Raw genomic sequence first — 9,996 nt, 5'->3', positions numbered from 1 at the left:
AGAAAAGATGCGGCAGAATCTCTTAGTGCGTCTAATAATTTGGACAGGGAGTGTAGATATAAAGTTCTAGTAGTTTTTATTCGCCAATTTCATGTTTGGAGAGAGTAGTTATCGACAATGTCAACCTTCATCTATGAAAAGGTACCCCTTCATAGATGAAGGTTGACATTGTCGATAACTACTCCACATTGGTGACCCGGACATGATGTGAACATGCCTACCTTGGCAGAAACTCCCAATTCAATCTGAACACGCCTGCTTCGATGGATCGTCCACATTGAACAGTTGACTTTCTACTTGTGACTGCGACATTATCTACCTCCTCACGCTTTTGCTACTCAGTCTCGATCACACACACCGTACACCGCATTCATTCGACTGCTAATGGCAACCTCGACCATGAACTTAATACAACTCTCACGATCAGCACTCAAAAAGTGCGGTGATCTTAATACAGCTCTCCCGGCTTCTCACAAAACAGCAATGAAACAACTAGTGGTGTCTACCACTACAAAAATACAATTCCACTTCACTATTATATGAGACATGTTAACTCGATTCTAGGTTGGGGTACCTTTTCATAGATGAAGGTTGACATGGTCGATAACTGAAAACCTAACTTATAAAAAAAAACTTTTTTTTGTCTAAAAAATTACAAGAATTGAGTTCTAGTATGGATAGTAGTAAGATTTGTTCCAGCAAGATAGAGTTTTGTAATTTTTTCTATGTGTAAAAATTACAAAAATGAGTTCCAGTTAGGTAGGTACCAATAGGGAAGACAAGACAATGGGAGTGACCATAGCTCCATTTTGACCATGTGGGAAAAATCCAGCAGCTTACTTTCCAAGCAAAGATTCCAATCCCACCGGGGAATATTTCAGAAGATTTTCAACCTTACTGTCCATTAAAGGCTGAATCGCAAAAAAAACAAAAATTAATAATTAATAAATTAAAAAAATTTCCTTAAAAAAAATAATAACTTGTGACTTCAACTAATTGAATGCTTAAGGTGTATCAATGTGAAGTAACCATTGTCTTCAGAAAAGTAAACTAGTAGCAAAATTTCATCTTCTTAATCTTAAAAATTATTCTTCTTCTCTACTAAAGATCGCAGAATATTAAATTGAAAAGTAAAACAGTGAGTTTTCAGTTATCTGTTTAGAAATTTTACTACCAGTTTTTTCAGTTTTCTAAGAATGTTGATCATCTTAGGAATAAGTTCACGGCTTAAAATCGTTTCTTTTTCTTCACGATTTTAAAAATCAATATTGCATTTTAAAATTTAATTTTGATCAAATTATATTGTTAAATAAGCCGACCGAACTGTGTTGTAGTCAGGGTGCTGATCTCACATCGGAAAGGTCCTGTGCTCGAATCCCAGACATGCCTTCTGCCCTTTCCCCATCCCTCTCCTCTTTTCAGTTGTATAGGAATATATTACGATACTTTTCCTTTTCTTAATATTTTTCGTATTTAATTGTTAAAAATATTTTTCAAAATTTCCATGACACTTTCTTTTAGAACTATGTTTAATGCAGTTTTCAGTTCCATATAGTTTCCTAACTTATAAGATTTTAATCTATTTGAAAATCAAGACAGAAACTAACGTACTTCCTTCTTCTATGACTCTCCACACGCTAATGGTGAAAGTATACGAAGTGTTGCCATAGTTTGAGAATTCTGCTCTAAGCCACCTGTAGACCATTTTGATCGCCAATACAAATACCACCAGTAAAGCCAATATTTTTAAATTCCTTTAAATACTAACTCGATGTCGGAAAAATGGTCCACTTTCAAAATTAATGGCACAAGATGGTCTTTGATCAGGATCACCTTGGTAAAGCATGTGAAGAGTTTCGTCTCAAGATGGTTCACTTTAATGAAAGATATATATTTTTTTCCCCTTAAATCAATTCACTCATTATAAATCGGAGCATTTTGTTTTGAAAGAGTAAAAACAGTTTATTTACGACAAGATTTTTCTGGGAATTAAAAAAAAAACTAAACTATTTCAGTCGCTATGTTGTAATGAACGGTTCCATGTTTTGACGACGCTTTTTGATTTAAGATCAGGATCACCTTGGAAAAGCATGTGAAGAGTTTCGTCTCAAGATGGTTCACTTTAATGAAAGATATATATTTTTTTCCCTTAAATCAATTCACTCATTATCAATCGGAGCATTTTGTTTTAAAAGAGTTAAAACAGTTTATTTACGACAAGATTTTTCTGGGAATTAAAAAAAAATTAAAACTATATTTCAATCGCTATGTTGTAATGAGTATGCGTTAAAATATCATCACCTCTATAAAATAGTAAACAGGATTTAATGAATTACTCGTTAGAATAGGAGTCACTGTGATTCGATCTAAAAGGTGTAGAGGCAGTAAAGTGTGAAATCAGTTATGTCATAGAATAACTAGGGATTTCATAAGATAACAAGACATGGCAGTTAAAGTAGTACATAAATTTATTGAATTTTACATTTAACTAGGTATTCTATAGAATAACAATTACTTGACCATTAAATTATGAAATACGGCACTCGAAATTTCTTTGATCCGGTTCTAGCTGGTTTTAGCCAATTTTAAACCGCTTATAACTACTTAGCAATGACGTATGTAAATGCATTAGGCATATCTGCAATAAGGATAAAACATATTTTTCGAGAGATTTTAGCTATTTATGATCAATTAATTTATAAAATAACTTTGAAACTGTTCATTTTTCACTTTACGGTCTGTCATAAGTTATTTGATAGAAAAACTTGCTAAAATATGAAATTTTTCATCTATTATATACTTTTAACTGACTTGTCTAGTTATATTACTAGCTTGTTACATAACTAGCTAGTTATATAACTTGCTAGCTTTTAACTGACTTGTCTAGTTATACGAAATACCTAGTTATTGTATGAAATAACTTAATTATGCACTTTAACAGTAACCTACATATATACAGTCAAACCCCGTTATAGTGAACATGGCTTATAGTGAACTACCGGATATAGTGAACGAAATGTTCGCTACCGTGCGTTGCTATACACATGCAATATTATTTTTTGTGGATATAGCGAACCAAAAGAAGAGAGGAAGTTGGTTATTGTGAACTTTTTTCTGTCTTCGACTAATTTTTTTTTTTTTTTTCCTTTCATTTTTTGGTAATTTTTAAATTTCAACCTAAAATACATATACCGATTTTTGAAACCATCTTTTGAGTGGAATGTAGCCATAAGCATTTTTTTCTTGTTTTACTTCTTCAATCTCAGTTTCCCATTCCTAAATTTTTTGTACGCAACACGAAGAGTAACAAAAAATAAAAGTTAAAAATTTTTTTGTTATTACATATTGTTATTTAATAATTTTTGTCTTTTTTTTATTGGTCATTTATTTAAATAATTTGTAATAAAAGGGAACAGTTCAGTAAAAAATTTGTTAAAATTCTTTACAGTACGGATATAGTAAACTCCTGGTTATAGTGTACCAAAATTTCGGTCCCTTAAAGGTTCACTATAACGAGGTTTGACTGTATATGTGAAGAAAGTTACCTTAATCAGCTAAAAGTTTGATTGATAAAACGTTGAGGAAAAGTATTAAAATCAATATAAATTTTTCGAGATGAATCATGGGTTAAATCATAAGAAAGAGATTTCAATAAATACGACATAAAATATTACGAGTTGCTACAATAAAATTTTTGAATTTTGTTATCCCGTCTGAGAGTGTCTTAAATTTTTAATTTTGCAATACCTGCTTTCAAAAAGTAGGTTTCGCAATTTGTGTTTGTTCAGGTTTGTCTTTCGACATTGTTCGGAAACGAGTAATCCTTCTCGATTTCGATCAGAGAGCATGCATTTAGGATCGATGCGTATCTCTGAGTGAACAGCTGTTGCAATTGCATAGCAAGACTTTGTAATAAGTGAGTCATTATTATTTTCCGAAAACTGATCAATCGACACCCACTTAAGAAACTGGGCTAAAATTATCAATTCCAACTGCGACATCCTTTTTTTTTTAACACTTAGCATACCATAACCGGTTTTATGACCGTTTAAGAACTTTTGCATCGAAAATGCGCTTACCATCTTATCGTTTTTACACATTTGACTTCACTACTTTTTCTAACAATTATATACAGTTAATATTCTATTTTTTTTCCTACCACAACCGGTCATTTGACCGGGTGAACAATTTATTGTTTTATAAAAGGTTATCGGATCAAAAATGACGATGTAATGCGTGTTCAACGTATTGCATTCGATGTGTTGCACATTTCTGCAAAGACTGTTGCGTAGTTAGTTCAATCAGAATAGTTGAATTCAAATTTCAGGAAAGTACCTAAAATTTTAGATTGGCAGTTTTGTGTAAGAAAAAATGACAATTATAATTCTTATAATTATAAGAATGATAGAATTAATAATAAGTAGAAGAAATATGTTTGCGGAAAATGTACAATAGATACAAATGTACAATATGTGTAAAAAATGCCTTGAGCATTGAATTAAAAATTCGTATTCTTTGACTTAGTAATACATAAAAATTGGCAAAATACAATTCTCTTTAATTATAGTAAAGTTTTTTTAGTTTATTTCCTTCCTAACATCCATATTTCATGCATTCAATCAAGAAACATAAAATCTGGTCTATGGTAGAAATAGGTATATATTAAATGCTGGTATGCTTAGTGTTAACTGAGCAGATTTCAATCATTTTAGTGACACTCTGATAGAATCTTTTTTTTTTACTTGAGTGTTATGAAGTTTCTTAATTTTTTTTTCTTTTATCGTAACGTTCTCTTTGTTACCGAAATATTTTTACTTTCTCAAAAATCAATTCACAATACGTTGAACATCTTACTTCTACATGCTTCAAAAACAATTTTATTAACAAGTTCCTTTTTATCAACCACTATGGATGGTTTTATTTTTATTTTATAGCCGTCGTTGAACAGTCGACCCAATTTTTGGGTTTACGACTACTAATGTTCAACTCCGTAGCCTTGTAGTTTTAAACCCAATCCAGAAGACAAGGGAACTCCTGGATCAAGTATTAGGAGAAATTTGCCTTCGTGGAGGACTTTTTTTTGATGGAACTAACCCGCATTTGCGTTACACGGAGAGGAAGACCACGAGAACCTTCCACGGTTAGCCTGGCAGCAAGGGGACTCTAACCTGTGATCCGTCTACCACCGAGGGAGGATATTTCACGTTAGCACTGTGGTTGGTGCAAGCCGACTGCGGAATTCGTATCGACCAACCATCGCTGGGATTCGAACCCGGTTCACCTCATTGGAAGGTCAACGCTCTATCCCCTGAGCCATCACTGCTCACTATGGGTGGTTGACCGTGTAAAGCTAAGCACTGATGGCGCTAGGGGTTAAAATTGGTTGTAAGACTTCCGGGTTACTACTTCCGATTGATTTTTACGCCTAAGCTTGAGAAAGGGCGTCATCCAGTATTATTATGCATGGTGTTTTCTACACTAGGGAACGCTGCAAGCTCGGGACTGCCTAAATTTCCGGGTTACTGTTTCAGTTTTATTTTAATGCCATTTGGCATCATTGTGTTCTGAGATTCTTGCAAACAATGCATTTGATTACTTATTACTTATGTTTACAATGCTAACAATACTGTTTACAATACTAAAAGTGTTAACACTAACGTAAGATGGTGCACAGCTTGCAACACGAACAAACAGCGGTCATTTTTAANACACATTTTCACTCCAAACTCCCCAGAATTACATAATAACATTAATATCTTATGAAAGACGGCAGATTTGAGCTCAGAAATTATCTAATTTATTTCTTTTATTGAAAACAAAATTATCAGTTTGAAAACATCGCCTATCAGAATAACATGTAGTAAGCAGCTGCAAACTTTTTAACCGGAACTAGAATAGGTCCCGAGCTCGAGATTGTTAATATTTCTATTAAAAACACCATCCATACTCGTAGTGTTAACAATATAACGCGTTTTTAAAATTTTAATTTCAACGAAACGAACAACATAAGAATTTGGGAAACTCCGCAAGCATGCTATACCTTGCACGATTCAACCCAAAAAATAACCAACAGTGATATTTTACACAAATAAGGTATAACACTCAAAACATGGCCAGCAATACACTTTATTTATGTGGTGTATTATTGGTATTTATGTGTGGTATTTATATTAATTTTCTTAAATTTGTTTTATACTCAAAACCAGATAGAATTTGTAAATTACAGGGAATCTTAAGAATGGTAAAATTACCCTCAAATTTAAACATAAATCACATTATCAAAACTTTCTTAGAATATTAGAGCCTGTTCACACATCGCCTCATAAGCGGAGGGATACATTGGGAGTTTTCTAAATTTCTTCCGGTTTTACGAAGCTTGTTATTGTTTACATTCGGTTAACCATTTATTCCTAGACACAGCTAAAAATGAAATATTGCAATTCAAAACTATTAATTTTACTAGGGGATTATATTAAAGGATTAAGTTTTCAATATTCCGCCTCACAAAAAAGAATTGAGTTCCGTAACATCGAACCTTATTTATTGGCTATGTCATTCAAAAATATTCTCCCAAAAATTTGCACTAAACGGAAAATTGTTAAAATCCAGTTGCTATTATTATTATTATTTTTTTTTTTAATAAAGATGTTTTAAATTGAATGTTTATGTAAAAAATTATTTAGTAATTCGCTAAAATTATAATTTCATTAAAAAAAAATGTCCCTCTCTGTCCCCATTTTTCTTTAAAAAGCATTTTTCCACTTCCAGGAAGTAGATGATTGAGAACAATGGCATGCAATATTTTAATGATTGAGAACAATGTCATGCAATCACTATGTGAGATCCATATGTGCAATAAAGCAATATGTGTAATTATTTTTATGGTTGATGTATTTAAGAGATTAAAATAAAAATTTTGTCATCAAAGTGATTAATATTGCGACTTCTACACTGCATCTTTTATTATTTNACGGTTTGGCTTACTTTTGAAAGAGTTATCGCTATTTTTGTGATTTTTCCTTAATTTATGATAACCAGTGTATATATATATATTAGTAGACATTAATTCGAAACAATAATTATAATAAAATTCACTGTTATTACTTTTTTTTAATTCCTATTACTAGTTCACTCTACGTGTTGTTCAAATTTTCAATCGTTAATAAAATACTTTTTATTCATCCACTCAAATTCAAATAAATTTTTTTAAACTTCTAGTGTATGACACTTGGTGTTAATACAGTTTCTTTTCAAATATTAATTCATTCATTAAATAGAGATAAGCGAAAAACGAACTTGAATTTTCTGATGGGTTAAGCGTTAGACGTTTTAATTTTACTATAAGTGGATTCAGTTTTCACATATTTTGAAGATAACATCAGTGATAATTTCTAAACTTGCAGCTCTGTTTGAACAATAAACTAGTTTATTGCGCACATTTAAATATTTGTTTATTTTATATTCGTTGTCAGATAAATTCCAATAAAGAACATGACGTGGTAGCACGTGTGTTCCACGTCACCAAATGTATACTTTTATAGTTGTCTGATACCACGCTCATTTTTTTTCTTTTAATTCCTACTGTTAGTTCACACTCTACCTATATATATTTAAATTCAAATTTTCAATCGATAATAAAATACTTTTTATTTATCCACTCAAGTTCAAATACATTTATTTAAACTTGTGGATGACACTTGACGTTCATAATTTTTTTTCAAATATTAATTCATTAATAAATTTAATTAATTAATTTTAGTTTTATATGGGAGAAAATTTTTTTATTATTTAATAAAAAGTAACTAAAATAAAAAAAAAATTCTGACCTAAGTAGGAATTGACTTATATTACTTAATTATATATATATTACTTGTTATGAATAGGAAGCGGAGATTCTGATACTTCTCTCTGTGAATAGAGGAAATTTAATATCATTTTGAAAAATTTAAATCTTAATTTGTTTACTAAATTTCAATCTCTTTATATAAGAATATCGTCAGGGCTACAGTTGCCACTGCATTGGATGTGTGGGGAATTATAAAAGGACTATATCAACCTTCATCTATCAAAAGGTACCTCAAAATGGTTTCAAGTTAACATGTCTTATATACTAGTGATTTGTTATATAATATTTGTAGTGGTAGTTACGCCACAGATGCTCAACTACACTTTCGAATGCCAAAATGAAAGTCTTCGCGAAAAAAAATTTTTTTAAGCAAAGGAAGAAACAGAATTGTATTTTTATGTCATCCAGATAATTAGGGCATTACAGCATACGAGTATTAATCGGTGATTGGGTAAGATGAAAAAATTACAACAAAAAGTCCTTAGTAATCTTGATATGGAATGATTGGCATCTTTATTTATCGGATCCTCAAAAATAAAGGTAATTTTTCTTGCTTTGAAAATTTACACAATCAAAATATCAATCAGACACAAAAACTATGTTAGATCCCCCGTTTGCATCGATGACAGCCTGATGCACACATCTGTGAAGACTTCCCACCAGTTTTTGATAGGTGGCCATAGGAATTGACTTCCATAACAGCTTAAGAGAGTGCTTGCAGTGAGGATGGCCAACTTGGCTGGCTACGTAATCTGCTCTCTAGTTCATCCCAAAGGTGGGGCTCTGAGTACAGTTTATGAGCACCCATTTCGTCAAAACACGTCTGTTCAAGCCTCGATGTGTGAATAGAGTAGTTATCATTCTGGAAGAGAAATGGGCCTTCCTCGAAATATTGCCATAGAGTTGGAAGTGCAGCATTGTCCACATCTCAGAATTCATGCTCCCAACCACAGGAGGAGCAAGGCCAAATCACGAGAATCACCCCCACACTATTATAGGCCAGATAGTGCATTATCCCAATGAAGAAAAACATATTCAACAAGTAGAGGATGATGTTATATTAAAATAAAATCCCTTCATTTTAAGAAAGAAATTAATAGAATTGTAATTTATGGTCCTTTAATTTGGACATATTTTAAGTTTCTTCTTATGAAGTTCATTGACTTACCATCACAAGTACTTTACAGACAAATTAAGATTCTTTTTTTAGGTATAAATATTTTTTTAAAAGGAACTATTTTCTATTTTTCGTATTCTTTTCTTAATCATTTTATCTTTAATTTTCAATTTTTCTTTATTTTTTTTCTACTAGCTATTTTTCCTCCATTATTTGTTTTTACATTAAAAATCCGAGGTGCAAAATAATCTGAAGATGCTGCCACAATAAATTCCCTTTATAAATAATCATTAATTAAGAGCACATCTTAAAACTTTTTATTATTATTTATAATGAGCATAGTTAACGACTGTTTATGGAAAAGTTAAGAATTTTTACGAAATTTCCCGCTTTTTTAGATCAAAATATCCCAATTCATATTACAATTTAATAATAATTCTACTATGTTATTGGGAGGTAAAGAGCACATCTAAAGACCTTTTTTTGGTGATTTTTAAGAAATTTCCTGATTTTTCAGATCAAAATCTCACAATCCGAAGAAGAATTTAATAATAAAATCTTTTCCAAATCTCAAAATATGCAAGAGTAACGCCTTTAAAAATTACTGTAAGGTTTTTTTTAACTGCAAATATGATTATATCTTAAATAGCTATAAATTTAGCACTCAGATTAGGACAAACATTTATAACTGGAACAGGTATTATTTTCTTATGTAGTTCCTAACGCCACATGCCGATTACCACCAAACCTGCTGGGTGAAACCAAGCGAATTTAAGGTAGAGGGTGCGTTTCATGTTTTTCACTGATGACATCTATGGCCAAGAACATGCCTTCAGCCACACACACGACACAGCCCGTTTTAAAAGGGTGGACCCATTAATTCATATACAGATCGTAATTTTGACATGTACCAAAGAGCGAGAATTCAGTACCCCCAGACGTATTGATTTGTTATGGGAACTTAGAGGACTTCGTGGCCTGACATATTTAATGTGCACCAGTAACTATTTACAGCATTAGGCTTCGGCCGGCT

General features: G+C 31.7%; 1 long non-coding RNA gene across 1 annotated transcript; it reads left to right on the top strand.

Moving 5' to 3' along the window:
- The first annotated feature begins 3,774 nt into the window (after positions 1 to 3,774).
- LOC122271100 (uncharacterized) lies at positions 3,775 to 6,931 on the top strand. The gene is made up of 2 exons (XR_006226162.2): positions 3,775 to 3,916; positions 6,769 to 6,931. It is a non-coding gene; the product is annotated as an uncharacterized lncRNA (long non-coding RNA).
- The last annotated feature ends 3,065 nt before the right edge of the window (positions 6,932 to 9,996 follow it).

Source organism: Parasteatoda tepidariorum, chromosome 4 (genome assembly GCF_043381705.1).
Source record: "Parasteatoda tepidariorum isolate YZ-2023 chromosome 4, CAS_Ptep_4.0, whole genome shotgun sequence".
NCBI lineage: Eukaryota > Metazoa > Arthropoda > Arachnida > Araneae > Theridiidae > Parasteatoda > Parasteatoda tepidariorum.
This window is presented reverse-complemented; position numbering and strand designations above follow the sequence as displayed.